Here is a 14,766-nt window from a genome sequence, read left to right on the forward strand (position 1 = left end):
CGGTGTGCTCTCACGCCGCCCCGTCCCTGCACTCGCTGTTCCATCCACATCTGAATTTCGTTCCGCTGCCAGACTTGTCGATTTTACAGACGCTCCACGGAGGGATGTCGGGTCGTTGCGGTAGGCTACCCTCGGAAGATGACACTGCACTTCTGCTGAGTCACTTCGACGGTGTTCAGTAGTGGGTCTGTCCCGAGCTAACGGACGCAGCCCACTACCTACTATGCCCCCTACTAACGACATTGACTGCTAAGTCACGGAGCCAGACTGAGTGAGGGTCCCCTCCAGAGAGCAGACCGCCACCACGTCCCTCCGTCGACCCCCCAGAACGTCACACGTTGAAGACTGACAGCAGAAGTACTATTCAGGGAAGGATGGAACAGGAACACTGAGACCAAGGTCACCATGAGAGCTCCGGGCATGAAGGGCCACAAGAGCAAGGACAATTTATAATTTTTGATGATTAATGAGATGAGGATGATTACAATGATGATGCTATGGATTTCCAATTTTTTGGTTTGAGACTACGTGACAGGGCAGCACTCTACGCTTACTGTCATAATATATCCTGGTGTCAACCAGGCTCGAGAACTGCCGCACCTGCTGTGTTGGTCAGGTATACAGAACCTGAGCACCCTCAAAGTCGCATTCGTTAAGTGAATGACACTCGGCTGTGTGATTCCAGCCTTCCCATAGGAACCATAGCACTTCCACTCTGGGTAGGAGCCGACCGTAGCCCGAAAAACCCACATGACCCTGATGGGATTCGAACCCACGACCTCCCGGCCCACAGCCCGATGCGCTAACCACTGCGCTACGGGGGCCGGTGTCAATTGTTTCTTGTTCACAAAAGCACTAATCAAAAATTTGCTCCAGGGGCTTGCAACGTAGTACAATGTATTACCTTACTGGGAGAATGCAAGTTTCCAGTGCAAAGGACTTAACAATTTCTTACTAAAATCTTTACAAAAATTGACTATATTCTATACAAGAAACACTTAACAAGGGTAAAAAGAGAAACAGAATCCGTTAGTCGCCTCTTACGACATGCTGGGGAGCATCGGGTAAATTCTTCCCCCTAACCCGCGGGGGGAGGGGTTAACAAAAAACAACAGCGGGAAGTTATGGACAAAATAAAACATTCACTGCAACCTTCAGCATAGGTGTTTCAAAATAAAGACCAGAGTTCTGATAGTAAATGGTAGACAAATGGTGGCAGTATCAACTAAGGACGAATAGTGGCAGCATCAACTAGTGACAAATAGTGGTAGCTTCAACTCAGGACAAATAGTGGCCGCATCAACTAGAGACAAATAGTGGCAGCATCAACTAAGGACGAATAGTGGCCGCTTCAACTCAGGACAAATAATGGCGGCTTCAACTAATGAAAAATAGTGGCGGCCTTAACTCAGGACAAATGCTGGCGAATTCAACTCAGGACAAAAAGTGGCGGCATCAACTCAGAACAAATAGTGGTAGCTTGAACTAAGGACAAATAGTTGCGGCTTCAACACAGGACAAATAGTGGCATCTTCTACTCAGGACAAATAGTGGCAGCTTCAACTAAGCACAAATAGTGGTGGCTTCCACTAAGGACAAATAGTGGCAGCTTCAACTAAGGACAAATAGTGGCAGCATCAACTAAGGACAAATAGTGGCAGCTTCAACTAAGGACAAATAGTGGCAGCTTCAACTAAGGACAAATAGTGGCAGCTTCAACTAAGGACAAATAGTGACAGCTTCAACTAAGGACAAATAATGGTGGCTTCAACTAAGGACAAATAGTGACAGCTTCAACAAAGGACAAATAATGGTGGCTTCAACTCAGGACAAAAAATAATGGCGGCTTAAATTCAGGACAAATAATGGCGGCTTCAACACAGGACAAATAGTGGCAGCTTGAAGTGACAGCCCGGAGACGCCTTAAAAGCTTGTCTTTCTCACCCGCATCTGATCGTATCATAATAAATCATAGCCCAGTACTGTGAAGGTGAAGGAATAAAATTGGCAGAGATTGTATTGTGAAAGACTATTAAATCACTCACACACGCACACATACACATATACACACACACTTCCCTCTACACACAAAGTCACTGTCGAAAGGCATTCGAGTACGCAAAATTATATATTTTGGTGCAGAATTTTCATGAGACAGTTTAATGCGAAAGGACAAATCATTCATGTACAAGTCTCAGTAAATGCCATCAACACAAAAATGTTAAAAAAATACTGACATGGATAAAATCATGATAGTGTGTGTAGTACGTAGTAACATTTAAATCCTCCCGGCAGACTGAAACACTCATTGCGAAAACTAAGTTTTATCTGTTCTGCATCAAATAGGTGTTGCACTAGACAATAGATATAACACACTTCACATCATAATTATAGCCTGAACCTACGAACTAGGCCTCATGTACATCCTAAAATGTTCATTTCAATGACAAGACATTTTGAACCTAACATCACACTGGTGTCTTTCCTGTTTGTGATAACGTGTGTTGCTTCAAACAACCAGGCACACAGGAAATAAAATCACACTCTCTAAATTACATAATTTTAAACTAATGAGGCAGACTGAGAGCGCTATTTAGAGATCAGATAATCAAAGGAAAGTAAGCGCTCTAAATGCGTATGACATGTGTAATAGAGTTTGCGAGAGTTATACGGAACCAATCTCCTGGCAAAAAAAGCATTGAAATGAAAAAGCGACTGTCATCCTCAACTAAGACATAAGACATAAGACATGTCTTATGTCTTAGTTGAGGATGACAGTCGCTTTTTCATTTCAATGCGCTTACTCTATCTATTATACATGTCGTATGCATTTAGAGTGCTTATTTCGCTTTGGTTATTTTATCTCTAAATTACATGGTTTTTTCTATCCTTCATGTCAAGGCTGTGCATAATTTATTTTCAAGAGGGATTAACCCCTTGACTGCCTTATGACGGGTATAGCCGCAGCGCCTTAGGACGGGTTTACCTGTCTTCTCCGTTCAGGAATTTTCCAGAAATGCTACGTCACTGCTGACACACAAATATCAATCAATCAATATGAGGCTTATATCGCTCGTATTCTGTGGGTACAGTTCTAAGCGCAGGGATTTTATTTTTTTTATTTTTATGCAATTTATATCGCGCACATATTCAAGGCGCAGGGATTTATTTATCCCGTGTGAGATGGAATTTTTTTTACACAATACATCACGCATTCACATCGGCCAGCAGATCGCAGCCATTTCGGTGCATATCCTACTTTTCACGGCCTATTATTCCAAGTCACACGGGTATTTTGGTGGACATTTTTATCTATGCCTATACAATTGTGCCAGGAAAGACCCTTTTGTCAATCGTGGGATCTTTAATGTGCACACCCCAATGTAGTGTACACGAAGGGACCTCGGTTTTTCATCTCATCCAAAAGACTAGCACTTGAACCCACCACCTAGGTTAGGAAAGGGGGGAGAAAATTGCTAATGCCCTGACCCAGGGTCGAACTCGCAATCTCTCGCTTCCTAGCGCAAGTGCGTTACCACTCGGCCACCCAGTCCATAAATAGCAGCCAATGGCTTGGAAGGATACCTCACTCTCATGAATAAACATAAATGGTGACGCGGTTTTGCGTCTGAAGGCTTTCTTTTCTTTATTTGGTGTTTAACGTCGTTTTCAACCACAAAGGTTATATCGCGACGGGAAAACAGGGGAGATGGGATAGAGCCACTTGTCAAATTGTTTCTTGTTCACAAAAGCACAAATCAAAAATTTGCTCCAGGGGCTTGCAACGTAGTACAATATATTATCTTACTGGGAGATTGCAAGTTTCCAGTACAAAGGACTTAACATTTCCTACATACTGCTTGACTAAATACTTTACAAACATCGACTATATTCTATACAAAAAACACTTAACAAGGGTAAAAGGAGAAACAGAATCCGTTAGTCGCTTCTTACGACATGCTGGGGAGCATCGGGTAAATTCTTTCTCGTCCCAACCAATATGGGACTCCCTCTAACCCGCGGGGGGCTACACTCTGTACACACACATTTGTTCTCTCCTGAATGTATGAACATGTGTATGTTCAAAGTACGAGAACTTGAAAACCCAGCATCACACTCTGAACATGCATACTTTTACATGTGTCGTACCATATGTTGCTTTAAATATCCTGATGTTGAAAACCTAGTACCACACTCTCTACATGCATGTTTTTCTCTCCTGTGTGTATTAACATGTGTCGCGTCAAACAACCAAGCCTTTTAAACCCAGCATCACACTTTGTACATACATGCGTTTTCTCTCCTGAGTGACGTACCATATGTTGCTTTAAATTTCCTGATGTTAAAAGAATAGCATCACACTCTGTACATGCATGCTTTTTTTTCCCCGAGTGTTCTGACATGTGTTGCTTCAAACCACGAGATCGTAAAAAACGAGCACCACACTCTTTACAAGCATGCTTTTTCTCTCCTGTATGTGTCAACATGTGTTGCTTCAAATCATAAGACCTTAAAAACCAAGCACCACACTCTTTACAAGCATGCTTTTTCTCTCCATGTGTCAACATGTGTTGCTTCAAAGTACCAGACCTTAAAAACCTGGCATCACACTCTGTACATGCATGTATTTTCTCTCCTGTGTGTGTCACCATGTGTTCCTTCAAACCATGAGATCGTAAAAAACGAGCACCACACTCTTTACATGCATGCTTTTTCTCTCCTGTATGTATCAACATGTGTTGCTTCAAACCCTGAAATCGTAAAAAACGAGCACCACACTCTTTACATGCATGCTTTTTCTCACCTGTATGTGTCAACATGTGTTGCTTCAAATCACAAGACCTTAAACACCTAACATCACACTCTGTACATGCATGTTTTCTCTCTCCTGTATGTGTCAACATGTGTTCCTTCAAACCATGAGACCTTAAAAACCTAGTATCACACTCTGTACATGCATGTTTTTTCTCTCCTGTGTGTGTCAACATGTGTCGCTTCAAACCATGAGACATTAAAAACCTAGCATCACACTCTGTACATGCATGTTTTTTCTCTCCTGTGTGTGTCAACATGTGTTGCTTCAAATCACGAGACCTTAAACACCTAACATCACACTCTGTACATGCATGTTTTCTCTCTCCTGTATGTGTCAACATGTGTTCCTTCAAACCATGAGACCTTAAAAACCTAGTATCACACTCTGTACATGCATGTTTTTTCTCTCCTGTGTGTGTCAACATGTGTCGCTTCAAATTACTAGACTTTAAAAACCTAGTATCACACTCTGTACATGCATGTTTTTTCTCTCCTGTGTGTGTCAACATGTGTCGCTTCAAATTACTAGACTTTAAAAACCTAGCATCACACTCTGTACATGCATGTTTTTTCTCTCCTGTGTGTGTCAACATGTGTCGCTTCAAACCATGAGACATTAAAAACCTAGCATCACACTCTGTACATGCATGTTTTTTCTCTCCTGTATGTGTCAACATGTGTTGCTTCAAATTACTAGACTTTAAAAACCTAACATCACACTCTGTACATGCATGTTTTCTCTCTCCTGTATGTGTCAACATGTGTTCCTTCAAACCATGAGACCTTAAAAACCTAGTATCACACTCTGTACATGCATGTTTTTTCTCTCCTGTGTGTGTCAACATGTGTCGCTTCAAATTACTAGAGTTTAAAAACCTAGCATCACACTCTGTACATGCATGTTTTTTCTCTCCTGTGTGTGTCAACATGTGTCGCTTCAAACCATGAGACATTAAAAACCTAGCATCACACTCTGTACATGCATGTTTTTTCTCTCCTGTATGTGTCAACATGTGTTGCTTCAAATTACTAGACTTTAAAAACCTAACATCACACTCTGTACATGCATGTTTTTTCTCTCCTGTATGTGTCAACATGTGTTCCTTCAAACTACTAGATCGCAAAAACCGAGCACCACACTCTTTACATGCATGCTTTTTATCTCCTGTGTGTCCTAACATGTGTTGGTTCAAAGCCCAAGGTCGTAAAAAACGAGCCTCACACTCTGTACATGCATGTTTTTTCTTTCTTGTATGTGTCAACATGTGTTGCTTCAAACCATAAGTCAATGAAAACCTAGCATCACACTCTGTACATGCATGCTTTTTCTCTCCTGTATGTGTCAACATGTGTTGCGTCCAATGACAAGACTGTGTGAACCTGGCACCACACTCTGTACATAAAAGCTGTTTCTTTCCTGTATGGGGTCCTAAAATATGTCTCTTGGTTGTATGTACTTGTTTTTCTGGGTGTTTTGACATGTGTTGTTTCAAATCGGTGGGTTGGGCAAAGGTAGAATCACACTGGGTACATAAATATGGCTTCTCACTAACATGTGTGACTGTAATATGAACTACATGAAGGGATGTAGCCTCACCCGTTTGAACTGGGACAGTTTTGCATGGCCCTCTTTCTTCTACTTCACACAGGGGCATGCGACTTTCCATGCAACCTGTCCCTGACACTGCACTGTTGCTGATGTCACCCACACCATCAGATACAAGTTCCTCTATCTCTTGCTTCAACTGCATGCCACTGTGAGTGTTGGCTGCTGTCTGTGTTTCTGGTGTCTGTATCTCGTGTTTCAGCCAAGTATCACTATGGGTGTTGACTGAAATCAGTGTTTCTGGTGTCTGTATTTCTTGCTTCAGCCAGGTATCACTGTGAGTGCTGACCGCAGTCTGTGTTTCTGGTGTCTGCATCTCGTGTTCCAGCCAGGTATCACTGTGAGTGTTGACTGAAATCAGTGTTTCTGGTGTCTGCATCTCGTGTTTCAGCCAAGTATCACTATGAGTGTTGACTGAAATCAGAGTTTCTGGTGTCTGTATTTCTTGCTTCAGCCAGGTATCACTGTGAGTGCTGACTGCAGGCTGTATTTCTGGTGTCTGCATCTCATGTTCCAGCCAAGTATCACTGAAAGTGTTGACTGAAATCTGTGTTTCTGGTGTCTGCATCTCTCGTTTTAGCCAGGTATCACCGTGAGTGTTGACTGCAGTCTGTATTTCTGGTGTCTGCATCTCTCGTTTCAGCCAGGTATCACCGTGAGTGTTGACTGCAGTCTGTGTTTCTGGCGTCTGCATCATAAATGTCTGCACTGCAGGTATAGTCACTGCATTCTCTGTATCCACAAGCTCCATAACTGGCACTAGAAAGAAAAGCAAGACACATCCATAAAGGCCGTGCTTAATATGACCCATTCCTACTTCTAGTATCAATATTATATGGACGAGGGCTGTCTCAAAAGTTTGTAGCCTAGACATGAAGGAAAATTAGCTAGCTAGAGCTATAAAAATCAAAACACTTGTGGAACCGCTTTGTAACGGGTGATACACAAAGCAGACCTGGGAACCCCTATTTTGTTCTTGGAGTATTCTTAAACAAACTTAGCATATTTTCAGAAAGGCAATGGCTATTTTGCCGGTACCGGCAAAATAACGATATGTTACGGTAGAGGCTATTTTGCCGGTTGGACGCTGCTGAAGCTAGTAAAGTGAAACGTCTAGTCGGATTCTCCATCTCACAAAGGCAATACACAAGTAATCTTCAATATTTGTATTTCTGATGTGCAAACTTCAAATGCAATTACAACCTTGTCTTATACACGAATAAAAGCCACTAGTGGTACCCGTGCTACGCACTTTGTGTGCTGCGCATGCGATGTCATTTTGTTGGTTATGTGCTTGTGAAAATGTTGTTTGCACCCCCCCCCCCCCCCCCCACCCCCCGCACATTATCCCGCATATAATGAATTATATTCTCTTGGTGAAAAATAAAATGTTAACCCTTACACCGGTGCAATTCTGTAACACATGTTACATAGCCACTTGTGAATTAACAGAGAGAAAAATAACAAAAAACAGTCATATAGGTTTTCGCATCAATGGGAGGTAATCGGAACTGACCAAAAAGACTGCGCGACCGCACGCGACTATACAAACAAACAAAATAAAATACAGCAGGTATGACGTTTGCATGAATCCATGATTACGTCTACATGAACAACAGTGATAAAAGTGCGCATCTCTTCCCAGCCGTGCAGCGCTTTGAAAGTTGGAAGCATTAAAATTTAAACGGGTAAAAAGCCATCGTGAAGATACGAAAAAAAGTATGACGTCTAAAATACTTAATGATTCAAACGCATAGTATAACATATGTAATTGACAACAGAAAATATATACATGGTTCACACACACAATCGAGTGCACACATCCATGCTTATTTAAAGTCATGTACACACACACACACATACATACATGGCATCAAGCAACACACAATTAAATGACACATATGGAATATGGAAAACGTATTATGGACATGAACATGGCAAGTAATTTACACCGTTACCTACTACAGTAAAACCTGAGTCCAGCGGACCCTTGTTGTAACGGCCACCTGCTACATATGGACAGTTTACCATGGCACGAACACAATTTCAACAATAACTAACCTTTAACGGGCGGACACCTGCCACTTACGGACGCGGACACGATTTTTCGGACCGTAGGAAGTGTAAACACTGTCACAAACGGACACAACGTACATAAAAACGCAACTTCGAAAACTCGACTGTTATGCAGTCAGTGCTCGGCAGCCGTAGCCGTAGCACAAATGGTTGTTGATTGGTTGTCCTGTCCCTTTTCTGACCAATCAGTGGCTTGTTTAGATGGAGCCCCACTTTCGCTCACTCACTTTCGCTTCGCTCACTTTCGCTTTTCCGCATTGTGGATACAGTCACAACCAAAAGCAACAGTAGACTACTGTGTTTGAAAATGGAATCTCCAGCAGGAAAAAGAAAAGCGTTGACTTTAAAGCAGCGTGTCGCTGCCTTGAAAAAACTAGATAGCGGCCAATCATGCCGAGATGTGGCGAAGGAGATGGGATGTGGTAAAACACAGATCGCGAGGATCAAATCGGAAAAAGAAGACGTGATGATCTCTCTCTCTTTGTAAGCAATCGTTCGAAGGAAACAATAGTTAACACAGCTAAATTCTTGTTCCATGCATTTATGCTGAGACTAGAAAAACTGAATGAAACAAGAGCTGACCCAATTTGGTCAAGACACACTGCGGAATTTCCCGTTGAATGACTGATGAAGAGTCAGCTATTTTTAGCTTTGTGACGTCCGACTTGCGTAAGTTTGAATGCACAGTGTGTGTAGGGAACGGGGTAGGGGGGGGGGGTTGTTGTTGTTGTTGTTGTTGTTGTTGTTTGCTACATGTATCATTTGTTTACTCACATTTTCAGTGAGTCTCATGTTCAATCCAATAAATACATACCGTACTACAGGACTGACAAAACTGAAGTGTCTTGTTCATTTTACGTGCTCTTTGTAAAATATTGCCCCGGCCCCTCCACCTGTGAAGAAGGGACACCTGTCTAATAGGGACACTATTACCATTCCCCAAGGGTGTCCGTTAGAGACAGGTTTTACTGTATAAAATTGATGATATATATATACCACTCACTTGCTATTCGCCTAAAAGCTTGCGGTGTGCTGTGACACATATAAGAAACCAGAAGAAAAAAGGACTTTACTTTGGCGAAAAGAGCATATGCTGCTTATTTTTGTACATAACTGCTATAACTGTATTTTTTCCGAACACTTACATGTAAAAAACATAGATATATCTTACCATTTCACTAAGACAGCCAAAATAACGGTCAAATTAAGGGGAGATCATGATGACGTACATGTCTATGGTTGCACCGGGGGAAAATATTTAGTCGCTGGAACCTATAAGGTTATACGGCGACTTATCAGGTGATAATGTTTCGAACTTATCTTTTAACAAGAAGAGCAAACGCTCGATCGAGTCACTTTCGCAGTTCTGAATATTATATGAGGCATCAGATGGACAGGAAGAAATTGCTATTCACAACACAATGCATACCTGAAGCATACCTGTGACCTTGAAAAAGGTCAAAGGTCACCAAAGCAGACGTCAAAGTGTAGAGGTCACTGGGAGTCACGTTCACATAAAATTTGAGCCCGGTCACTTTTATAGTTTCCGAGAAAAGCCCAACGTTAAGTTGTGTGTTGCCGAACAGAAAAGGCTAGTTATCTCCCTTGTTTTTCTGATAACGTTCGTAAAAGGCTACAGATGTAAATACTTTGATGTAAAGAATAATCCTACAAAGTTTCAATCACATCCGATGAACTTTGTCAAAGATATAAAATGTCTAATTTTTCCTTTGACGCTGACCTGTGACCTTGAAAAAGGTCAAAGGTCAATGAAACCATCGTTAAAGTGTAGAGGTCATTGGAGGTCACGACTAAACAAAATATGAGCCCGATCGCTTTGATAGTTTCCGAGAAAAGTCCAACGTTAAGGTGGTGTCTACGGACGGCCGGCCGGACGGCCGGCCGGACAGACTAACACTGACCAATTACATAGAGTCACATTCTCTCAAGTGACTCAAAAATTAAGTAAACAAATCTATGGAATATTATTTTAGGTTCGTCTGGGGTAGAGAAATAAAACACACAGCTAGGTTCGTCTGAGGTGCGGTCGCGTGTTTAGTCGAACCGAAAGTTGAAGAAGAACCAATCACAGAATCTCTTTCGGCGAGGTCAAAGTTCAGGTCAAAGTTCACTGTTGTCTGCTCAAATTTGCGAGACAAACCTCTTCAAACTTTGTTCGTGGACAAAATTGGAAGTCGGGACCTAGCGGAATCGATTTCCTGGGTCACGTTAGCATGGTAACCGAAGGAGAAGGCACAAATCCGCGCGGTTTGGTCACAGGAATCGAAAAACCACCGAAAACCCTACCAGTATTATATAGTAGATATTTCTCTCTCTCTCTCTCTCTCTCTCTCTCTCTCTCTCTCTCTCTCTCTTAAAACACCAAATACACTAATTTAACTGGCAAATATCCGATGATCTCTATGCAAGGAATTAAATACTGGTTATTGTCTCTCTCTGATCATTCTCGCTGACTCTCTGTCTCTATGTGTCATGAATCACATGAAATAGATTGAATATACGGACGTTGAATATACAACAAGTCATCGTCACATCTCTCTCTCTATGATCATTGTCGCTGACTCTCTGTCTCTATGTGTGTGTCATGAATCACATGAAATAGATTGAATATACGGACGTTGAATATACAACAAGTCATCGTAGCTCAGAATTTGTCTGTCTCGATCCACCGAGGACTTCTTTGAAAAGGGAACGGTTTGTCAACCTTGCATTTTTTCCGGCTAGGCAGTCCAATAGCATTTACTACTTTTTCTTTTGGTCTGCCTCTCTTCCGGGATTTTGGTGGTAACGTCACATTATCAAGAGACGTCGACGTAGGCCTTGGTGCGGATGAACCCTCCTCGTCAGACGTTGTGGGCCTTGAATGAACCCTCCTCGTCAGACTGTGGTGTTGTTGGTGGTAGTGGGTTTGGGGCGGCTGTCATATCATACACTAGTTCCCCAACGGCTACATGAGACGTCGTAGGCCTTGGTGCGACTGAACCATCCTCTTGAGACGTCGTAGGCCTGGGTGCAAATGAACCATCCTCGTCAGACTGTGGTGTTGTTGTTGGTGGTAGTGGGTTTGGGGCGGCTGTCATATCATACACTAGTTCCCCAACGGCTACATGAGACGTCGTAGGCCTTGGTGCGACTGAACCATCCTCTTGAGACGTCGTAGGCCTTGGTGCAAATGAACCATCCTCGTGAGACGTCGTAGGGCCTGGGTGCAAATGAACCATCCTCGTGAGACTGTGGTGTTGTTGTTGGTGGTGGTGGGTTTGGGGCGACTGTCATATCATACACTAGTTCCACAACCGCTACATGTTTTCCAGATCCCCACATTTTTACTACAAAATCTAACACGCTCAATTTCTCTTGGCAATCAAAGTTGTTTTCTGCAGCTAAAGAAGCCAATTGTTGTCCGAGGTGGAGTTGATAATAAAACTCACTATAAAAGTTCAAATTTGTCAATCAGTGAACACTTCTCTCCCCCAAAGAAATTCTCATCAGAAACTGTCATTTATTGGTGAGTATTTAATCACAGGCGGTAACTTTCACTTTACTAGCTTCAGAGAGAGAGAGAGAGAGAGAGAGAGAGAGAGAGAGAGAGAGAGAGAGAGAGAGAGAGAGAGAGAGAGAGAGAGAGAGAGAGAGAGAGAGAGAGAGTGAGAGAGAGAGAGAGAGAGAGTGAGTGAGAGAGAGAGAGAGAGAGGAGAGAGAGAGAGCCTCTACCGGCAAAATAGCCTCTACCGTAACATATCGTTAAAAAATAGCCATTTCGTTTCAGAAAAATGAGTGTACTCCACACAACATTTGAACATCGATGATTCAAACATGATTCGCACGAGTCCATTGCTCTTGCACAGTTAAGTTTACCGATACATTGATCAAATGCAGAGTTATAAAGTTATTTTTAATCATTAAAATAAACAGTGCCCCAGTAAATAGACAGGAATGACAGGGATACATTTGTGAAGAAAAGTAGTCTGGGACTGATTGTATTTTAGGCAAAAAGGGCGTACAAAATACGGTGAAATCGTATGGGTTCCCAGGTTTGACAAAGGGTCATCTATGTAGTCTTAATAGTTGTGACGTCACAATTAGTCAAAATGACCTACCTGCCACTGCCTGAAAAAAATGGACAAAATGCAGTGCAAAGCGGCTCAACATTTCCAGATAAAGGGCTGAAGTGCCAAACATTCATGTAAACACATAGAAAGTTTATTGGTGGAAGGTCCCTCCTATCCTTTGAATTTCAAAGCCACATTCATTAGATTGTATAAATGGCATCTGCTGAATTGCATGCAGCGCACTGTTTTGGTCAAACGACGCACATCTTGTCTGGTTCCCATGGTGCATAGCAATTAGGCCGTCTTGAAATCGGAGGTTACAAATCATCGAATACAATTTGCAGAACACCCCTGGTACTAAAAGTAAAAGAGACTGACATGCCATGTTGAGACGCAGTTGACTTTCTTTCTTTCTTTATTTGGTGTTTTACATTGTTTTCAACCAGGAAGGTTATATCGCGACAGGGAAGGGGGGAGATGGGATAGAGCCACTTGTCAATTGTTTCTTGTTCACAAACGCATTAATCAAAAATTTGCTCCAGGGGCTTGCAACGTACATACAATATATTACCTTACTGGGAGAATGCAAGTTTCCAGTACAAAGGACTAAACATTTCTTACATACTGCTTGACTAAAATCTTTACAAAAATTGACTATATTCTATACAAGAAACACTTAACAAGGGTAAAAGGAGAAACAGAATCCGTTAGTCGCCTCTTACGACATGCTGGGGAGCATCGGGTAAATTCTTTCTCGTCCCAACAAATATGGGACTCCCCCTAACCCGCGGGGGGTCGCAGTTGACTGATTAGAATATCTTTTTCATGACAGTTCCATCCTAATACCCATACATATCCTTTTATAACTACACATGCAGTCAGAAAAACAAACAAATAACCTGGGCCGCTTTTGGAGGGGTTGAATTTCATGATAAAACAGTTACCCCCCTAACCATGCTTATCTTCCGCCAATCCGTGCCCATTTCATGCCAAACTATGTCGTCTTATCAGTCTAGTAAATATGAACTTGACTGATCACAAGTCTTGCGTTTTTATTGATTATCCCCCTTTAGCATGATGGGGGATACTTGTGTTGCATGGTTTGTATGTCTTGTCATAAACAAAACAAACAAACAAAACTTCTGCCTCCCCAATTTATTTTCTGTTCAACTGTTTATATTATCTGTGCAGCATCTGTTGGAATATCCGGATAACTCAGATCTGCTGGATATAGTACAAATGTCTCATGGGATCTGTGCACATTCAGTAGAACCCCCCTTTTAAGACCCCCTTAGTTAAGACTCCCTCCTTTTTACATTTAGTCAAGTTTTGACTAAATGTTTTAACATATCAATCAATCAATCAATGAAGCTTATATCGCGCATATTCCGTGGGTACAGTTCTAGGCGCTCTGCAGTGATGCCGTGTGAGATGAAATTTTATACGGCCAGTAGATTGCAGCCATGTCGGCGCATATTTACCTTTCACGGCCTTATTCCAAGTCACACGGGTATGGTAGACAATTATTAACTGTGCCTAAGCAATTTTGCCAGGAAAGACCCTTTTGTCAATCGTGGGATCTTTAACGTGCACACCCAATGTAGTATACACGGGGGGTGGTTCGGACACCGAAGAGAGTCTGCACACAAAGTTGACTCTGTGAAATAAATTTCCGCCGAACCTGGGATCGAACTCGCGCTGACAGCGGCCAACTGAATACAAATCCAGCGCGCTACCAACTGACCTATATCCCCGCCCCATAGAGGGGGAATCGAGACGAGGGTCGTGGTGTGTGTGTGTGTGTGTGTGTGTGTGTGTGTGTGTGTGTGTGTGTGTGTGTGTGTGTGTGTGTGTGTGTGTGTGTGTGTGTGTGTGTGTGTGTGTGTGTGTGTGTGTGTGTGTGTGTGTGTGTGTGTGTGTGTGTGTGTGTGTGTGTGTGTGTGTGTGTGTGTGTGTGTGTGTGTGTGTGTGTGTGTGTGTGTGTGTGTGTGTGTGTGTGTGTGTGTGTGTGTGTGTGTGTGTGTGTGTGTGTGTGTGTGTGTGTGTGTGTGTGTGTGTGTGTGTGTGTGTGTGTGTGTGTGTGTGTGTGTGTGTGTGTGTGTGTGTGTGTGTGTGTGTGTGTGTGTGTGTGTGTGTGTGTGTGTGTGTGTGTGTGTGTGTGTGTGTGTGTGTGTGTGTGTGTGTGTGTGTGTGTGT

The 14,766-nt window shown here is 42.5% G+C and overlaps 1 long non-coding RNA gene and 1 other non-coding gene across 3 annotated transcripts in view; both read right to left on the reverse strand.

Moving 5' to 3' along the window:
* The window catches only part of LOC138963857 (uncharacterized), a 40,141-nt gene that overhangs the window by 8,927 nt on the left and 16,448 nt on the right, over positions 1-14,766 (reverse strand). The window contains exon 3 of one of the 2 annotated variants that reach the window (XR_011454940.1): positions 2,142-7,180. The exons of the other annotated variant lie outside the window; for it this stretch is intronic. This is a non-coding gene — a long non-coding RNA (uncharacterized lncRNA). Of the gene's footprint in view, positions 1-2,141; positions 7,181-14,766 lie in introns of those variants that run through there. 2 annotated transcript variants of the gene reach the window in all.
* Positions 752-825, reverse strand: Trnah-gug (transfer RNA histidin (anticodon GUG)). The gene has a single exon. It is a non-coding gene; the product is annotated as a tRNA-His (tRNA).

The sequence above is a fragment of the Littorina saxatilis genome, linkage group LG4, assembly GCF_037325665.1.
Source record: "Littorina saxatilis isolate snail1 linkage group LG4, US_GU_Lsax_2.0, whole genome shotgun sequence".
Lineage (NCBI taxonomy): Eukaryota > Metazoa > Mollusca > Gastropoda > Littorinimorpha > Littorinidae > Littorina > Littorina saxatilis.